Below are 14763 nucleotides of genomic sequence, written 5' to 3'. Positions count from 1 at the left end.
AGAGGGAGGGAGAGAGAGCACAAACAGGGAGCAGAGGCAGACAGAGAGGGAGACGCGGGCTCCCTGCTGAGCAGGAAGCCCAACCCGGGGCTCGAACCCTGGGATCGTGACCTGAGCTGAAGGCAGATGCTTAACCCACTGAGCCACCCAGGCATCCCTCACTTTTTGAAGGTTTTTTTACCTGATGTACCCAGAATGTGTATGTCTTAAGATGACATATCTTCTTGTGGCCAGTTAGTTGGTACTGAAGTCATCATTTGAATAAAAAATACCTAGACTACATCACTAAATTAATGTTATCTGAAATTCCAAAGAAGAATGTATAACCAGGTTTCCCTTAAATAATCTGTGGTGGATACTTGTCCATTTACTGGTTTATCTTACTCTGCTTACTGCTTGGTCATATCTGTGGCCAGAAAGCGCAGGTTTAGACACCTCACTCCGCTGTGTCAGCAAACGATGCTTCGAATGCATTTCTTCTTCCATTTGTTCACTTGGCACACATTCACTGAGCGGCCCTCTTAGCATTTCAGGAGTATGCAGGGCAAAGGAGACAGCAAGACTACCTTCAGATCTGATTAGGAGGAATAACCCGTACACAGTGATGCATGTTCAGAGGAGAGGACAGAGAAAATGTTTCTTCCTTGGTATCTTCCAAAGGGGACGATCCGAGCGGACTTCTCGGGGAGACGACACAAGCTGACCGGTCATGTAGGGAGAACTGATTGTGTGCAAGAGAAAAACAAGTTGGCACAAATAGGGCAGAGGCAGCTCAGAGCTGGAGCAGAATCCAGCGCCAGGTCCTGGGAATGTTTCCATGGATGATGGAAGTGATGGAGGTGCTGGGGACAGGATGAAGCTAGACCCCATGGCCCCACTGTGCATGGAGGGAGGGTCCTGGCCAGCCTTCACAGGACAAAGAGGACTTGTGTCAGGGAAGCCCCAGAGCAAAGTGGGTGGCATGGTAGGACTGCCCAAGAGTTCTTGGAAGCCCCATAGAGACTTGGGTAAAATATCAGTTTGGGAGGATAGGGGAAAGTGTATATCTAAGGAAGTGTGGGGGGGAACCAAAGCTGCCTAGACGAGGCTGAATCGTGTCTACCTGGAAGCTGTGAACAGGAACTTACTGAAAATAGGGTCTTGGCAGATTTGGCCAAGTTAAGAGGAGGCCCTACTGGAGTAGGGCAGGCCTTATAGGCCAATAATTTGTGTCCTTATAAGAAAAGGAACATTGGGACACAGAGAGAACCATGCAAGCACAAAGGCAGAGACAGAGAGATGTGGCCAAAGAGCACCCATGATTGCTGTGGTGTCAGAAGCTAGAGGAGGCAGGATTTGTCATGCCCTGCCTGGATCTCAGCCTTCTGGCCTCCAGAGGGTGAGACAACACATTTTTTGTCATTTTTAAGCCCCAGCATCCTGTGCTTCATTAAGGCAGCCCTAGGAAACTAATCCAGATTCCTTGCCAGGCTCTAGAAACTTCCATCATGATGGTCATTATTTTCCAAGTCTCACTATGGTGCCATGGACCCCCTCCCCCCGGCCAGTGGACATCCTATGATAGATAGGTCTTCTGGTCTGCGTCAGTAAGACAAGCTCAGTGGAGGCTGACATCTGACGTTGAGAACACAGCATGGAGGCTGATCTGAGAATAGCATGGTTGGGACCATGCAGGGCACTCCTCCAGGTCTGGCCTGCAAACATGCCTGTCCAGTGCCCAGTGAACACCCAGAGGGAGTAGCAAGCAGACTCCCACTGCGGGAAAGCCAGGAAGGTTAAAGCTTCAGAAGATGGAGCAAAAGATCTCAACGGGCTAAAAAAATGAGTCTACGATGACCATCAGAGTTGTCAGAATGAGAGGTCACTGGTTCTCTGTGGACACTGGGTGGGGCCAGGCCTAAGTTTCTAGAATGCCCTGCTTGGTGGGTGAGTCAAGAGACACAGGTGCAGGGAGGCAGGTGCAGGGGGGCAGGTGCAGGGGGCAGGCTCGGAGAAAGAGCCTGTCCTGGAGAGTCAGATGATGCAGAGGAGCCAGGAGAGGCCCGAGAGGTCTGAGCAACCTGGACCCGACCAGGCAGGACCTCAGGCCTGGGAGCACAGAAAGGAGCAAGAGGAAAGGACCCAGCCTAGGGCAGAAAACCAGCTGACAGAAGTGGCGTCGCCTGGTTAAGAGCTCGAGTCTGATCCGTCTCCTGAGCTTCCCCCGTGAGGCGGGCGCTGGGCAGGGGATGGGGCTGGTTGCCCTCCAGAGGATTCATGGACCAGGGAGGGACACCTGGCAGAGTCCAGCCTCACCCAGGGGACTGCAGAGCCTGGACCTCTCGGGAACAACAGCCAGGCGCACAGCCGCCCTGCCAGCAAGCAGAAGGGAACAGATGTCCCACCTAGCGGCCGGCCCGGGCCAGGTCCCGCAGCTGGTCATCGGCCGCGCACACCTCCCTCAAGACTAGACGCCTTGGTCACGGTGGAAGTCTGAGCCGTGGGTGTCTGCCTCAAGATGTATGTGAATGTGACCTGTCATCAGGTCCTGTCACGGAGCACGGGGACAGCAGAGGAGAGACAAGAGTCCACAGGCCTCCGAGCACCAGAGCCCAGTGAGAGAGCCGGCTCTGGAATCGGGCCCCAGGCCAGAGTGACCAGCACCAGACTGGCCAAAAGTGAGGTTTCTTAGCCTGCCTCAGGCTGATGGACACTCCTGAGTGGGGACAGGCCAGCTCGTGGACATGAGCTCAGAGACGTGAGCTCATTATGGAGCTCATTATGAAGCATAAAACGATGAAGGCACGCAGACCCGGCATGGCCTCACCCGGGGCGCCCTCCACAGAGGGGTGGGGGCCTGACCCCCAGACCTGCCCAGGGGCTGTGCTCCCGCAGCACATGCTCAGACGACGGGAACACCGTCCCCAAGGGACCTGGCTGCCCTGGGCCCGGGCTCGGGTCCAGTGTGGGGGCTGAGGACAGAGGTGGCCGTGGCGCTGGGGAATGAGCACTGCAAGGAGGAAGCAGCCTGGAGAAGCGTGGGAGCAGGGTGTGGGGCTTCGGGGGCTCAGATTTCACGCACAAAGGAAGCAGGTCTGGGTTCCCGCTTGCTGCTGACAGCTCACGAGAGACCGTCCACCAACCAGGGACCTCTGAGCACCAGCCCGCCCCCAGGAGACATGGCGGGGGTCCACGCAGGGCCCACATGGCAGCCGGAGGTTGGGGAGAGGGGGGTCCATGCAGTGGGGGGTCCACACGGCAGGGGGGCCCATGGGTTGGGGCTGGGTAGGGGTGTCAGTGCACACATGGGAGTCAATGCAAGGCAGGGCGCGTCCCGGCAGGCTGGTCACTGTCGGCCCAGTACCTCAGGACAGGGTCTGGTGCACTCTAGATGCTCAGTAAATATCTTTGAGCGACTGCACTGACAGATGAATGAACGAAGTGGCCTCTAGCGTCCTTTCCGCACCGAAGGTCAGAGCGGGCCATTCTGACGGAACTGGAGGAGAGAGATGGGCCAATGCTGGTGACTGTCGGGGGGCTCCAGGCCACCCCGGAGAGGACCCTGGGTCGCTGGGAAGCTGGGGGTCTGGGGCCGAGGGCTGGGAGCGGGGGAACCACTTGGCCTTCCCGTGCTGGCTCTGGGCTCTGGGGAGGGGGCGCACCGAGGTCCCAGAGCAGCCGGGTCTCTGTGACACGCGGGGCCGGAAGCTGCTGGCTGCGTGAGAGCTCGCGGATCCAGGCATCTGTTCTCTCTTAGTCCCTCCTTGGACCGTGAGTAAGCAGAGGGCTTTCCTGCCCTCCTCTGGGGGAGCGGGTTCCGGGAAGCAGGAGAAACCACAGAATGTGAGTTCTGTGTGAGTGCGCCCGGGGTTGGTAGCAGGAGGATAAAATTCCTGAAAAAAAAGCTCATGTGGATGGAGGCCGGCAGGATGAGGTCACAGGCTATTTAGATTCTTGGCGTGTACTGAGCACTCACTCACACAAACATGCTGGATGGAGGGCTGGGGGTCCGGTGGATGGGCCCGCTGGGCACGCAGGCAGTGGGGCAGCTGTGAGGAGACCCCGTTTCCTGGAAGAGGTGATCGGATGGACCGGATGGGCAGAGAGCCCGGTTCCAGCCCCGACCCCATGACGGGAGGCTGCTGAGTCTCCTTCTGGGCCTTGGCTTTCTGCCCTGTAAAATGGGCACAGCCACAGAACACACGGAGTCAGAGCCTCCTCCCGAGGCAGGCCCAGGTGCCCCGTGTGACGCTACCACTGGAGAAGCCCACCCTGCCTGCCCTCCCTCTGCTCTTCCAAAACAGCAGCAAGCCCAAGAGCTCCCTGGCCTCTTGGTGGGGGGTGGGGGGGGCACCTCTCGGGCTGCTCTGGAGGCAGGGACAGGGCAGAGCAGGCAGCAGCAACCTGGAAAAAACCCCGTCAGGAGGCACTGCCAGGAGCAAGGACTGAGGCCACGGGTCTCCCGGACCTGTGCCCTTGCCTCCAGGTCAGCCGTCTGGGTGATGAAATGCAGGGGCACCGGCCCTCTGCTCAGGTGCTTGTTCCTTCTGGACGCTCTGAGAGGCTCTGGAAGGACCAGACCCCTCGGCACGGGTTGCCCGCCCTCCGACCGAGTCGGTGAGCGTGGGGTGCCCTGCTTGCTCTGAGGGGCCCTCCCAGAGGGTGCTGATGGCCGCCTCACCCCTGCAGCCCATGGCTCACGTGGCTCAGACCCATTCCCCGACTCCATTCAAGGTGCCGTGTTGGGGCGCCAGGGGCTCAGTGGGTTAAGTGTCTGCCTTTGCTCAGGTCATGATCTCAGGGTCCTGGGATTGAGCCCCGCATCGGGCTCTCTGCTCAGCAGGGAGCCTGCTTTCTCCTCTCCCACTGCCTGCTTCTCTGCCTACTTGTGATCGCTCTCTCTGTCAAATAAATAAATAAAATCTTTTTTAAAAAGGCGGTGCCGTGTTGTAGACCCATGTCCACAAAGGAGGCCCTGCTACCCCCTTCCCAACCCGCAAGCAGGAGGGCCGTTCCCCACCTTTCTCAGGTGAGCAGGTGTCTATGGGGATCGGGGCGAGGCCTCGTCCGCCTGGGCTCTGCTGCAGCCCGACCTGGAGGACGTGCTCAGGGGAAGACCGGACGATTAGGCGATGGAGCGAGTGGCCGTGCAGATGTCCCCGCTCTCAGCTGTGACATGGGGCGCAGTGAGCTGGGGAGAGGTGGACGGTCCCCTGCTGGTTTCATCCAGAATCCAGATTATCCTGGAGTTGTGCTGTCAGAGGGGAGTGTCTGACAATCATTAATTAGTATTCTTGTTCTTTCGCTAAGTCAATCAGTGTAGAAGGAACGAACAGCACGTGCCTGAAACCACCGAGGTGTTCACGGAGTGGTGAGGCTGACAACGGAAGGAGCCCTGGCCTCCTGAGGACGACTTCTTACAGGACTCAGTAACGTAGCCTGGGGGACGTCGGTAGCGAGCATAAGGACAGGTGACAGGAGCCACCTGCCAGGACCGGAGGCCCCGGAGCAGCGGAAGGGCTGCCTCCACCGCTGCTGGTGGTGGAGACGGACTGTCGGCGTCCCTCCCTCAGCGGGGCCTCCGGACCCGCAGGCACACGGCCAGGTAAAGACAGACGGGGCTCGAGGACCATCCGGGGGACGGCCCGCTCTGAAGGGACAGTGAGGGAACCCGTCAGTGCGCTCGCAAGGAGCACCCGTGAGCCCCGAGTTGGATCCAGGTGAGCTGGGGGAGGCGGACGGGTCGGTGTGGCTCGGAACAGCTGCGGGCCGGCGGGTCGGGGCTAGAAAAAGGAGGTTTCGTCCTTTTGTATTAAGCGCCTACTGTGTGCCGGCCCCCTGCCTTGTCCCGGAGGTACATGCTCTCAGACCTCACGACACAACCTCGCACGGGTGTGACCAGCCATATTTTACAGAAACTAAGGGTCAAACGTTCAGTCACTTGTCGGTGTTGACAGCACTGGCCACACCTAGGTCAGCCCGCACCACGCCTGCGGCCCTCCCTGCCCGGCTGTGTCTCCCCAGCCGTGTCTCGAAGGAAGGCGTCCCACTTCTGGGGCGGGTGGGGTTCTCGGACATACTGGAGACGACCTGAGGATGTCCAGCAGCCCTGGGAAGACAGAGCATCTTCGCAGAAATGTTGGGGCCGCGAATAAACAGTAAGTGTCCTCCAAGGTACGTGTGTAAGATCCCCGAGGGCAAAAGTTTGTCTTTTTAACGCTCCTCCCCCCAGAAGCTACCACCCAGGGGAAGGCTCCAGGATCGCTGACCGACAGACAGACAGAAAGGTGCTGAGTTTACAGACCACGAGGGAAAGCCAGGAGCCAAGAGAGCCCCTTCGAGTCCCCTGTGGGAACCAGAACCAAGGCCCAACGCCTCCTGCTCAGCAGTGGGGGTTGCTCCCTGGGCTTTGGGACGCGATTCAGGTGGATCTGAAAGTCTCTGAAGGAAGTCTGACAGCCCAAACGGTGGCTGCGGCCCACGGCAAGGCCGGCAGTGCGGCCCGTGTGGGAGACAGCCGGTCTCCTCAGGCCGGCCACAGGCGGGGAGCAAGGGAGCAGACCCGCGCTCATGTGCAGGCCCACCTCCTGGAAGGAAGGACACAGCTGGTGCCCTTAGGAAGGACTAAGTCTTCGCCGGCGTCTGAGCGTGACCTCCATCTCCACGGGCCTCACGGCTCCCCGGGGACCCCGCCTCCAGCCGGTCATCCCCAGGTCACAGCAGAGCAGGGAGGCTCAAGAGAAGGCGCCCGGAGGCGTCCACAGAACTGGGCGCTGCAAGGAGAGGCAGCAGCGGGAGGAAACCGTCTGGGGAGGATGGGCCGGGCCCGGCCCGCCATCCCGGGGCCCGAAGCACACAGCCTCCTGAGCCCGAGCAGCGCCCGGCGGTAACGCGGCGTGATGTGCGGCGGAGGGAGGCAGGGCAGCAGCAGCCACGTGCCGGGAGAGGCTCGGACGCGGTGCGGGGCCCCCCGGGAAAGGAGTGAACAGAGCTCGGCGCGTGTGAGGCCCCGTGGAAGCCAGGAGCCCGCAGGAGGGATTCCTGTGAGCTCAACGAGACGGCGGAGTCAAGAGAACCCCCGGGAGATGCTGCACTCGCACGTGGGCCTGTCAGCGGGGCCCCGGGGCTGCCGCAGGAAGGATCCGGGGACGCGACCCGGCCGCGTGGGGGCTGCCCGCCTCGGCCTGCTGCGTCACGGTGGCCTCCGGCTGCAGGGGAGGCCCCGGCTTTGAGCAGCCCCCCGCCCCGGAAGCTCCTCGGGAGCCAGGCTGGCACACGAACGCAGACGCAGAGAAATGAAGAGGAGGACGCGCCACGGGAGCAGGGGGACAGCCGGCTGGTCGCCCCGGGAAGCCGCGGCGTCTGGGCTCCTCTCCCCCAGGTCGTCCAGAGCCCTGGGAGCGAGGCCTCCGTGCGGGGGCCATACACGTGGCCTCCCGCAGAAGCCGTCTGGGAGTCCACGCGCGGGGAGAGCCGTGCGCCTTCTCGAACGTCAGGACGACTGCGCGTTCGGTGGGGCCGCGAGAACGAGAACGAAGGGCTCCGCGCCTCTCAAGGGAGATTCTGGTACGTCTGTGTGGTTGGGCGCGACGCTGATGGCCAGGGCTCCTACTCGCCGCACACCGTCACACCGTCACACCGTCACACCGTCACACCGCCGTGCTCTCATGCTCACCCCACAGAGCAGCCGGGCCTTCCAGAACCGGCAGGGCCCCAGCAGGACGCAAGCGCTGCGGACGCTGCCGGCGCAGCCCGAGAGATCCAGAAGCACCACGGCCGGGGAGGCCTCATGGCAGCAGGTCACCCACACTTGCCCCAAATCGTGTCTTTCGGGAGGGAATTGGCGTGGTGCTGGATCACCAGTGGGCTGTCCTGGGAGAGCACACGTGGCCATGGGGCTTTACAAACAGATTCATGTGACTGACATTTGCAGCATCTTTTTGTAATTAGGCAGGAATCTGAGCGCGGAGACAAAGGAGCAGCGCTCGGGCCAAGAGGCTCTGTGCCGCGCTCAGCCGGCGTCCGCATGTGTGCGCCGTGCTATTACGGAATTCAGTATTTAGTCCAAAAGGGCAGAAGAATTCCAGTAATTATAAACCGCCCCAGCTAGCAAGACAGATGTAAACGCGCCTCCCAGGATTGGGCAAGAGAAAGCTTGCAAAGTGCAATCCCGAGGAAGGGTCCGAAAGTCCCTTCTCTCTGTCCGATGCCGTCGCGAGGGAGGGGCGAGGCCTGGCTCTGCAAGACGTCCTGACGCGCACCACCTCGCTCAAAAGGCTCACGGGCCTTATTTTCTTCTCAGTTTTGGATTATTTTCCAAAGTACTTGGCAGACCTCGTGTGTTAGCCAGGGTTCCCCAGAGAAACAGAACCCGCCACCGAGTGAGATTTGTTGCATGGAAGCCCCTCACGTGGCGAGGAGGCAGGCCAGGCTCAGGGTCTGCAGACTCCCCGCGGAAGCTGGGAGAGCCGGTAGCTCGGGTCCAGCGTCTACACAGACTGAGGAGCAGGAGGACCGGTGTCTTTCCTGTCTCACGACCAGACCAAGACTCGCAGCTCAAGACCCAGAAAGAGCCTGTGTTTCTGTCAAAGTTCAGAAGGAGAAAAAAAGCCCAAGCCCCAGCTCAAGGACAGTCAGGCAAGAAGAGTGCTCTGTCACTCCGTGGAGGGCCTGCCTTTGATGTGCTCGAGCCTTCGACGGACCGGATGCGGCCCACCCACGGCAAGGAGGGCACCGTTTTACTCGGTCAACAGATGAGTCTACAGAGCTGGTGTCACTGACGCTGTAAAAGGAAACACGGTCCGTCTGGTTTCCAAGCTACTGCAAAACAGAAAAAAATAATAGAAAATTTCTGTAATTATAAAGTTTTATAAAGTGTTTTTTTGTATTCATTCTGAAGAGCCATGAGAAAATCCGCATGAGGTATTCTTAATTAATTTATTTTTAGAGGTCTATTAATTTACTTGGTAAAGCAATGGGGTAGTCGGGTGACGGGCATGAAGGATGGTACTGGACAGAACGGGCGAGGGCTGTGAATCCACGGACAAGTCACGAAACCCTGCCCCGGAGCCCGTACTGCTACAGGCTGACAACCATGAGTCAGTGAATGCTACGTCTGAAGCTAACGGTGTACTGTATGTCGGCTGGCTGGATTTAAATAAGAATAAATAGATAAAATGAATTTAAATAAATGCTTTTTAAAAAAGAACCTAGGATGAATACACATTTTTTTTAAAGATTTTTTGTTTATATTTTTGACAGAGATCACAAGTAGGCAGAGAGGCAGAGAGAGAGGAAGAAGCAGGCTCCCCACTGAGCAGAGAGCCCAATGCAGGGCTCGATCCCAGGACCCTGAGATCATGACCTGAGCCGAAGGCAGAGGCTTAACCCACTGAGCCACCCAGATGTCCTAATACACATATTTTTAACTGAAATTGCCTATTCAAAAATGAAACCACTGCTCCAAAGTCAAAGGAAAATTGGGCAAAACAAAGGAAGTATTGGGCTATCCAAGACCCAAACCAAGCATTATACAAAAATGTTACAATTTAGCTCATATTTAGGTATTTACCTTCCTTTAGATTTATTCTATCTAGTATACACATCTACGGCCAAATAAAAAAATCTGCTTCTTTTTTATACAGTTATTTTAATAATTTTGTGTTTTGACGCCATACTAGCCTTTAAAGTGCCACCGCATTCCGTGTGGGTCGGTCCTTATCTCCCCTTACGAGGCACATTCCTTCATACGCTTCTGTGTTTGTTTGGTGCTCCTTCGCTCCAAATCGAAGACACTCCCACAGCACTTCTCTAAGGCAGGTCTAGGGTGATGAACTCCCTCAATTTTTGTTTGGGAAAGATTTTATCTTCATTTTTTTCCGATTTTCTATTGTACTAAAATACACATCATATAAGATTTACCATCTGAATTAGTTTTCATTGCACAGTTCAGTGATGTTAATTTAATACATTCACAATTTTGCATAACTATCACCAACATCCATCTCCCTAGAAAATGAATTTATCTTTTATGATCTTTATATCTTATAAAACGGAAACCCTATACTCATTAAGCATTAACTCCCTATTTTCCCGTCTCCTCAGCGCCTGGGAACTACCATTCTACTTTTTGTCTCCGTGATTTTGACTACACTCAGTATCTCCTATAAGGGGAATATCATACTGCTGTCATTTTGTGACAGTTTTTTTCATTTAGCATAATGTCCTTAAGGTTCATCCACGTTGAAGCAGGTGTCAGAATTCCCTTCCTTTATAAGGCAGAATCATATTCGATTGTATGGATATTCCCCACTTTGTTACCATCTGTCCATCCATGTATACTTGGTTTGCTTCCATTTTAGATATTATAAATGATGCTGCTATGAGCATATGTGGACAAATGCGTCCTAAAGACCCTGGTTTCCATTCTTTCGGGTAAACACCCAAGAGTGGAATTGCTGCATCACATGGTAATTCCATGTTTAATTTCTGAGAAACCGTCAACATTTTACATAGTGGATGTACCATCATCCATTCCTACCAAGTGGGCCCACGGTTTTCAGTTTCTCCACATCCTTACCAATACTGGTTAATTTTGTTTACAGTAGTCATCCCGATGAATGTGGGGTGGTGTGCCATGTAGTGTGATTTGCATTTCATGGTACATTGATTTCAGTGCTTAGAAAGTTCTCACCTTTGGAAGAGAGAAAACTATGTGCTGTTTTCATCCCACCTTGTGAATCTCAAAAGGAGGACTAGAAAGAGTAAAACTGCCCTAACAAGTCTAATTGAATCCCAAAATTGAATGTAAGAGTATTTATAGGGATATTAAAAAATATTCAATATGGCCACAGAGTAAAATACTCAGTATCTGTATATAATGAAAGATTACTGCATATCTGCTGATGAAGGACAGTAGAACCTACAAAGAGAAGAAACCAATAAAACTACCCAGAACTGATGTGGATGTAGAAATGGCAAAAAATGGCATTAAAACTGTTTTTGCAAATGTATTCTGGACATTCCAAAAGCTAAGTAGCAACACTGAAGATATAAAACACATCCAAGTAGAGCTTCAGAGGTAAGAACTGTAATGAGTAAGGTGGAAAATACACATACACTAACTCTACATTGAAGAAAAAGATATCAGTGAACTTGAAGGCCGAACAAGAGCCACTTCCTATGAGAAAATACAGAGAGAACAGAGGATTTTAAAATAAACAAAGCATTAGTGAATTATAAGGCAGCCTCAAGAAGATACATATACTTGTACCGGGAGTCCCCAAAAGAGGGGCAAAACAATAATAATGCCAAAAATTTCCAAATGTGTAGAGTATTAAAAAGCAACATATTGATGAAGCCCAATGAACCCCACTCATAAGTAAAATGAAAACTACAGCCTGGTCCATCATAGTCAAATCGTCTAAATCAGCAATAAAGAGAAAACTGTAAACAACCAGAAAAAAAATATTACATTTAGAGGAACAAAATCGATAATGTCAGTAGATTTCTTGTAAGAAACAATCAAAATAAATGTACAGACAGTGGAGCCCTGTGTTTACTGTAGTGAAGTGGGGGGGGGGGGGGGATATCAGCTTAGAATTCTATACCCAGCAAAAATATCTTTCAAAACAAAAGTACAAGAAACACTTCATCGGACAAACAAATTGGAAAGAATTGTTCACCAACAGACCAGCAATATATAAAATGTTAAAGGAAGTCTATCAGAAAGAAAGACAATAAAAATACACATGGGAAATAAGAACACACAAGAACTTCCTCTACCTGATAAAGGGCATCTCTACGAGTCCTACAACTAATGAAGAAACACTTTCCCCAAAGACAGAGAATGAGGCACAGGTGTCTTCTTTCACTGCTCCTCGTCAGCGTTGCATTGGAAGTTCCAGCCAATGCCACAAGGCAAGGAAAAGCATGTTGAGGCTGAAAAATAAAACCCAAACTGTCTGTTTATTTACAGACCACATGATCATCTCTGTAAAAATCTGAGTGAATTATAAAAGAAGAGATTATGCTGAGTGAAGCAAATCAAGCAGAGAGACTCAATTATCATATGGTTTCACTTATTTGTGGAGCATAACAAATAGCATGGAGGACAAGGGGAGATGGAGAGGAGAAGGGAGTTGAGGGAAGTTGGAAGGGGAGGTGAACCATGAGAGACTGTGGACTCTGAAAAACAGTCTGAGGGTTTTGAAGGGATCGGGGGTGGGAGTTTGGGGGAACCAGGTGGTGGGTATTGGAGAGGGCACGGATTGCATGGAGCACTGGGTGTGGTGCAAAAAACAATGAATACTGATATGCTGAAAAGAAATAAAAAATTTAAAAATTTTTACTACAAATAATGAGTTTAGTGAGACTGCGGAATATAAAATCACTATAGGAAAACCAATTGTACCTATGCACTTAGCAATGAACCATCAGAAACTGAAATTTTGGATACCATATTTAATAACAAAAACATGAGATACTCTGAGATTAGTCAAATGAAATGAGTGCGATGACTGCTTACAACTAGAAAACACTGGGAGTGCGTGAGGAGGTCCTAAGTCAATGGAGAGACGTTTACCAGGTTCATGTGCCAGGAGACTCGATGCTTCTAAGATGCTGCTTATCCCCGAGCTGACCTGTAGATTCAACACATTCTCAAGCACAATCTGGGCATATGTTTCTGTAGACACGGACAGACAGATCGTGAAATCTGTGTGGAAATGCAGAGGCCTAGAACAGACAAAAGTCCTCTGAAACGATACGACAAGGTCAGAAGACCGACACTCTCCGATTTAAAGTCTCACCACAGAACCGATCGGGACAGACAGTATTATCGAAAAAAAAAATAGAAATATCAATAAAATAGAGTAAAGAGTTATGACATAGACCCATACATGTACAAACAACTGATTCCTGACAAAGTTACAAAGCTCAGTGTAGAAAGGATAGTTTTTACAGAAAACAATTCTGGAAAAATTGAATATTTGCAAAAACAAAACAAAAAAATAGATAACTTTTGATCCATATCTTGCATCATATACAGAGATTGATGCAAAATAAATGACGTCTAAATGTAAAACCTAAACCTCTAAAAAGTCTGCAAGAAGGCAGAGGAAAATACCTTTGTGGCCGTGCGTGAGCGGAGCTATTTGATGTGACATCAAAAGCATACTCCATAAAAGAAAGCATTTATATTTGGACTTTATGAAAATTAAATTTTGCTTCTTTTCAACAAAAATGTTAGCAGAATGAGAAGCTAACCCTCAGAAAATTTGCAAATCTTATCTCTGATAAAGAACTTACATTTGGAAGAGAACGAGATCCTCATTAAAGAGGGAGAGAAAGATTTTATACGATTGGAGCAGGCACGTCACCAAAGAATAGACGAGACTGAAAGGATGCTCAATACACCAGTCACGAGGCCAACAAAAATGAAATTCCCTGTGGGATTCCATATCGAGGAGAATCTGGTCACAGTTGAAAAGATTGGTCATACCAGGCACCGGCCGGCAGTGGAAGAACGGAATGGGAACATTCACGCACTGCTGCAGGGGAGGTAACATAACACAACGGCTTTGGAAAACAGCCTGCCCCCTTCCTTGAATGAACGCACACCTGCTGCAAGATCCGCCCATTCCGTCCCTGGGTATTTACTCAACACAGATGAGAACTTATTTCCACCTGGTTTGCACAAGAATGATTACATTAGCTCCCAAACCGGAAACAATCCATTGTTCACCAGCAGGGGACTGGCTGAACGCAGCATGACACATCCCGTCAAAGGAACCTACTCACCCATAACAGTAAGTGGGTGATCTCATAGAGGTGCGCCCAGGGAGGACATCCGGACAAGAGTACCGAGCGTGTGAGTCTATCGACGCAAACGTCAGAAAATGCAAAGTAATCAGTAGTGACAGAAAAAGGACCAAAGGCTGCCGAAGGGACCGGGGTGGTGTAGGGGGCTAGAGGGAGGGCTCACGAAGAGGCAGGAGGGAGTTTCTGTGGCGATGGACATGCCGGGTGTGCTGCATGCGTGTGGTGATGGCTTCCTGAGCATATAAGTGTGTCAAAACATACGAAATCTTATGGTTAAGCTGGATGAAGTTTACTACATGCAACCATAACCTACCGAAACACTAACCAGGACTGAATAGCAATGTGCTAGAGGAGACTTTTTCTGCTTTGCAAAATCCAGTGGTTAGCTTTTCAGGATTTTGTGAGCCAGTTCGAGTCAAACTGGTGGGCCGGGATTCCCCCGTGGGGACCACGTACAGGACCACGTACATCACGGAAATGAGCACATTTGCTTATGCGTCTGTTTTCTCAAACGCTGGTTGACAGACATTCCTCAGCGGATCCCCGGACTGATAGTATAAAAACACAGTCAGAGGATGGAGCAAATGTTTTCCTTCTGGTCTTTCATTACACACAGGTATCATAAACTACTAAAGTCGTTTATATATTCAAATGTTACCAACCAATTAAATGGCAATAACTCAATTCATTTCTAAACATTGAATTTTAATCCTCTGTCAAATGAAAATTGGTTAACTACTGATGGGAAATGTCATGAAGCACTTGCCTTTTCTCCCTCCCTCTCAAGAAGGGCATCATTTTGGCTCTCTCTCATGCTTCATTCCAGGAACTCGGAACCACTAAATCCTGAAGCACCCCACGTTCTCCTTCTGAACATAGTGTTCTCTCTGCCTAGAAACTTTTCACCCATATCCCTGTCCCTTTACTTACCTGACTCCATGCCTGGTTCTAGGCAGGTAGAAA

Source organism: Mustela lutreola, chromosome 6 (assembly GCF_030435805.1).
Source record: "Mustela lutreola isolate mMusLut2 chromosome 6, mMusLut2.pri, whole genome shotgun sequence".
Lineage (NCBI taxonomy): Eukaryota > Metazoa > Chordata > Mammalia > Carnivora > Mustelidae > Mustela > Mustela lutreola.
Note: the sequence above shows the minus strand (reverse complement) of the source record.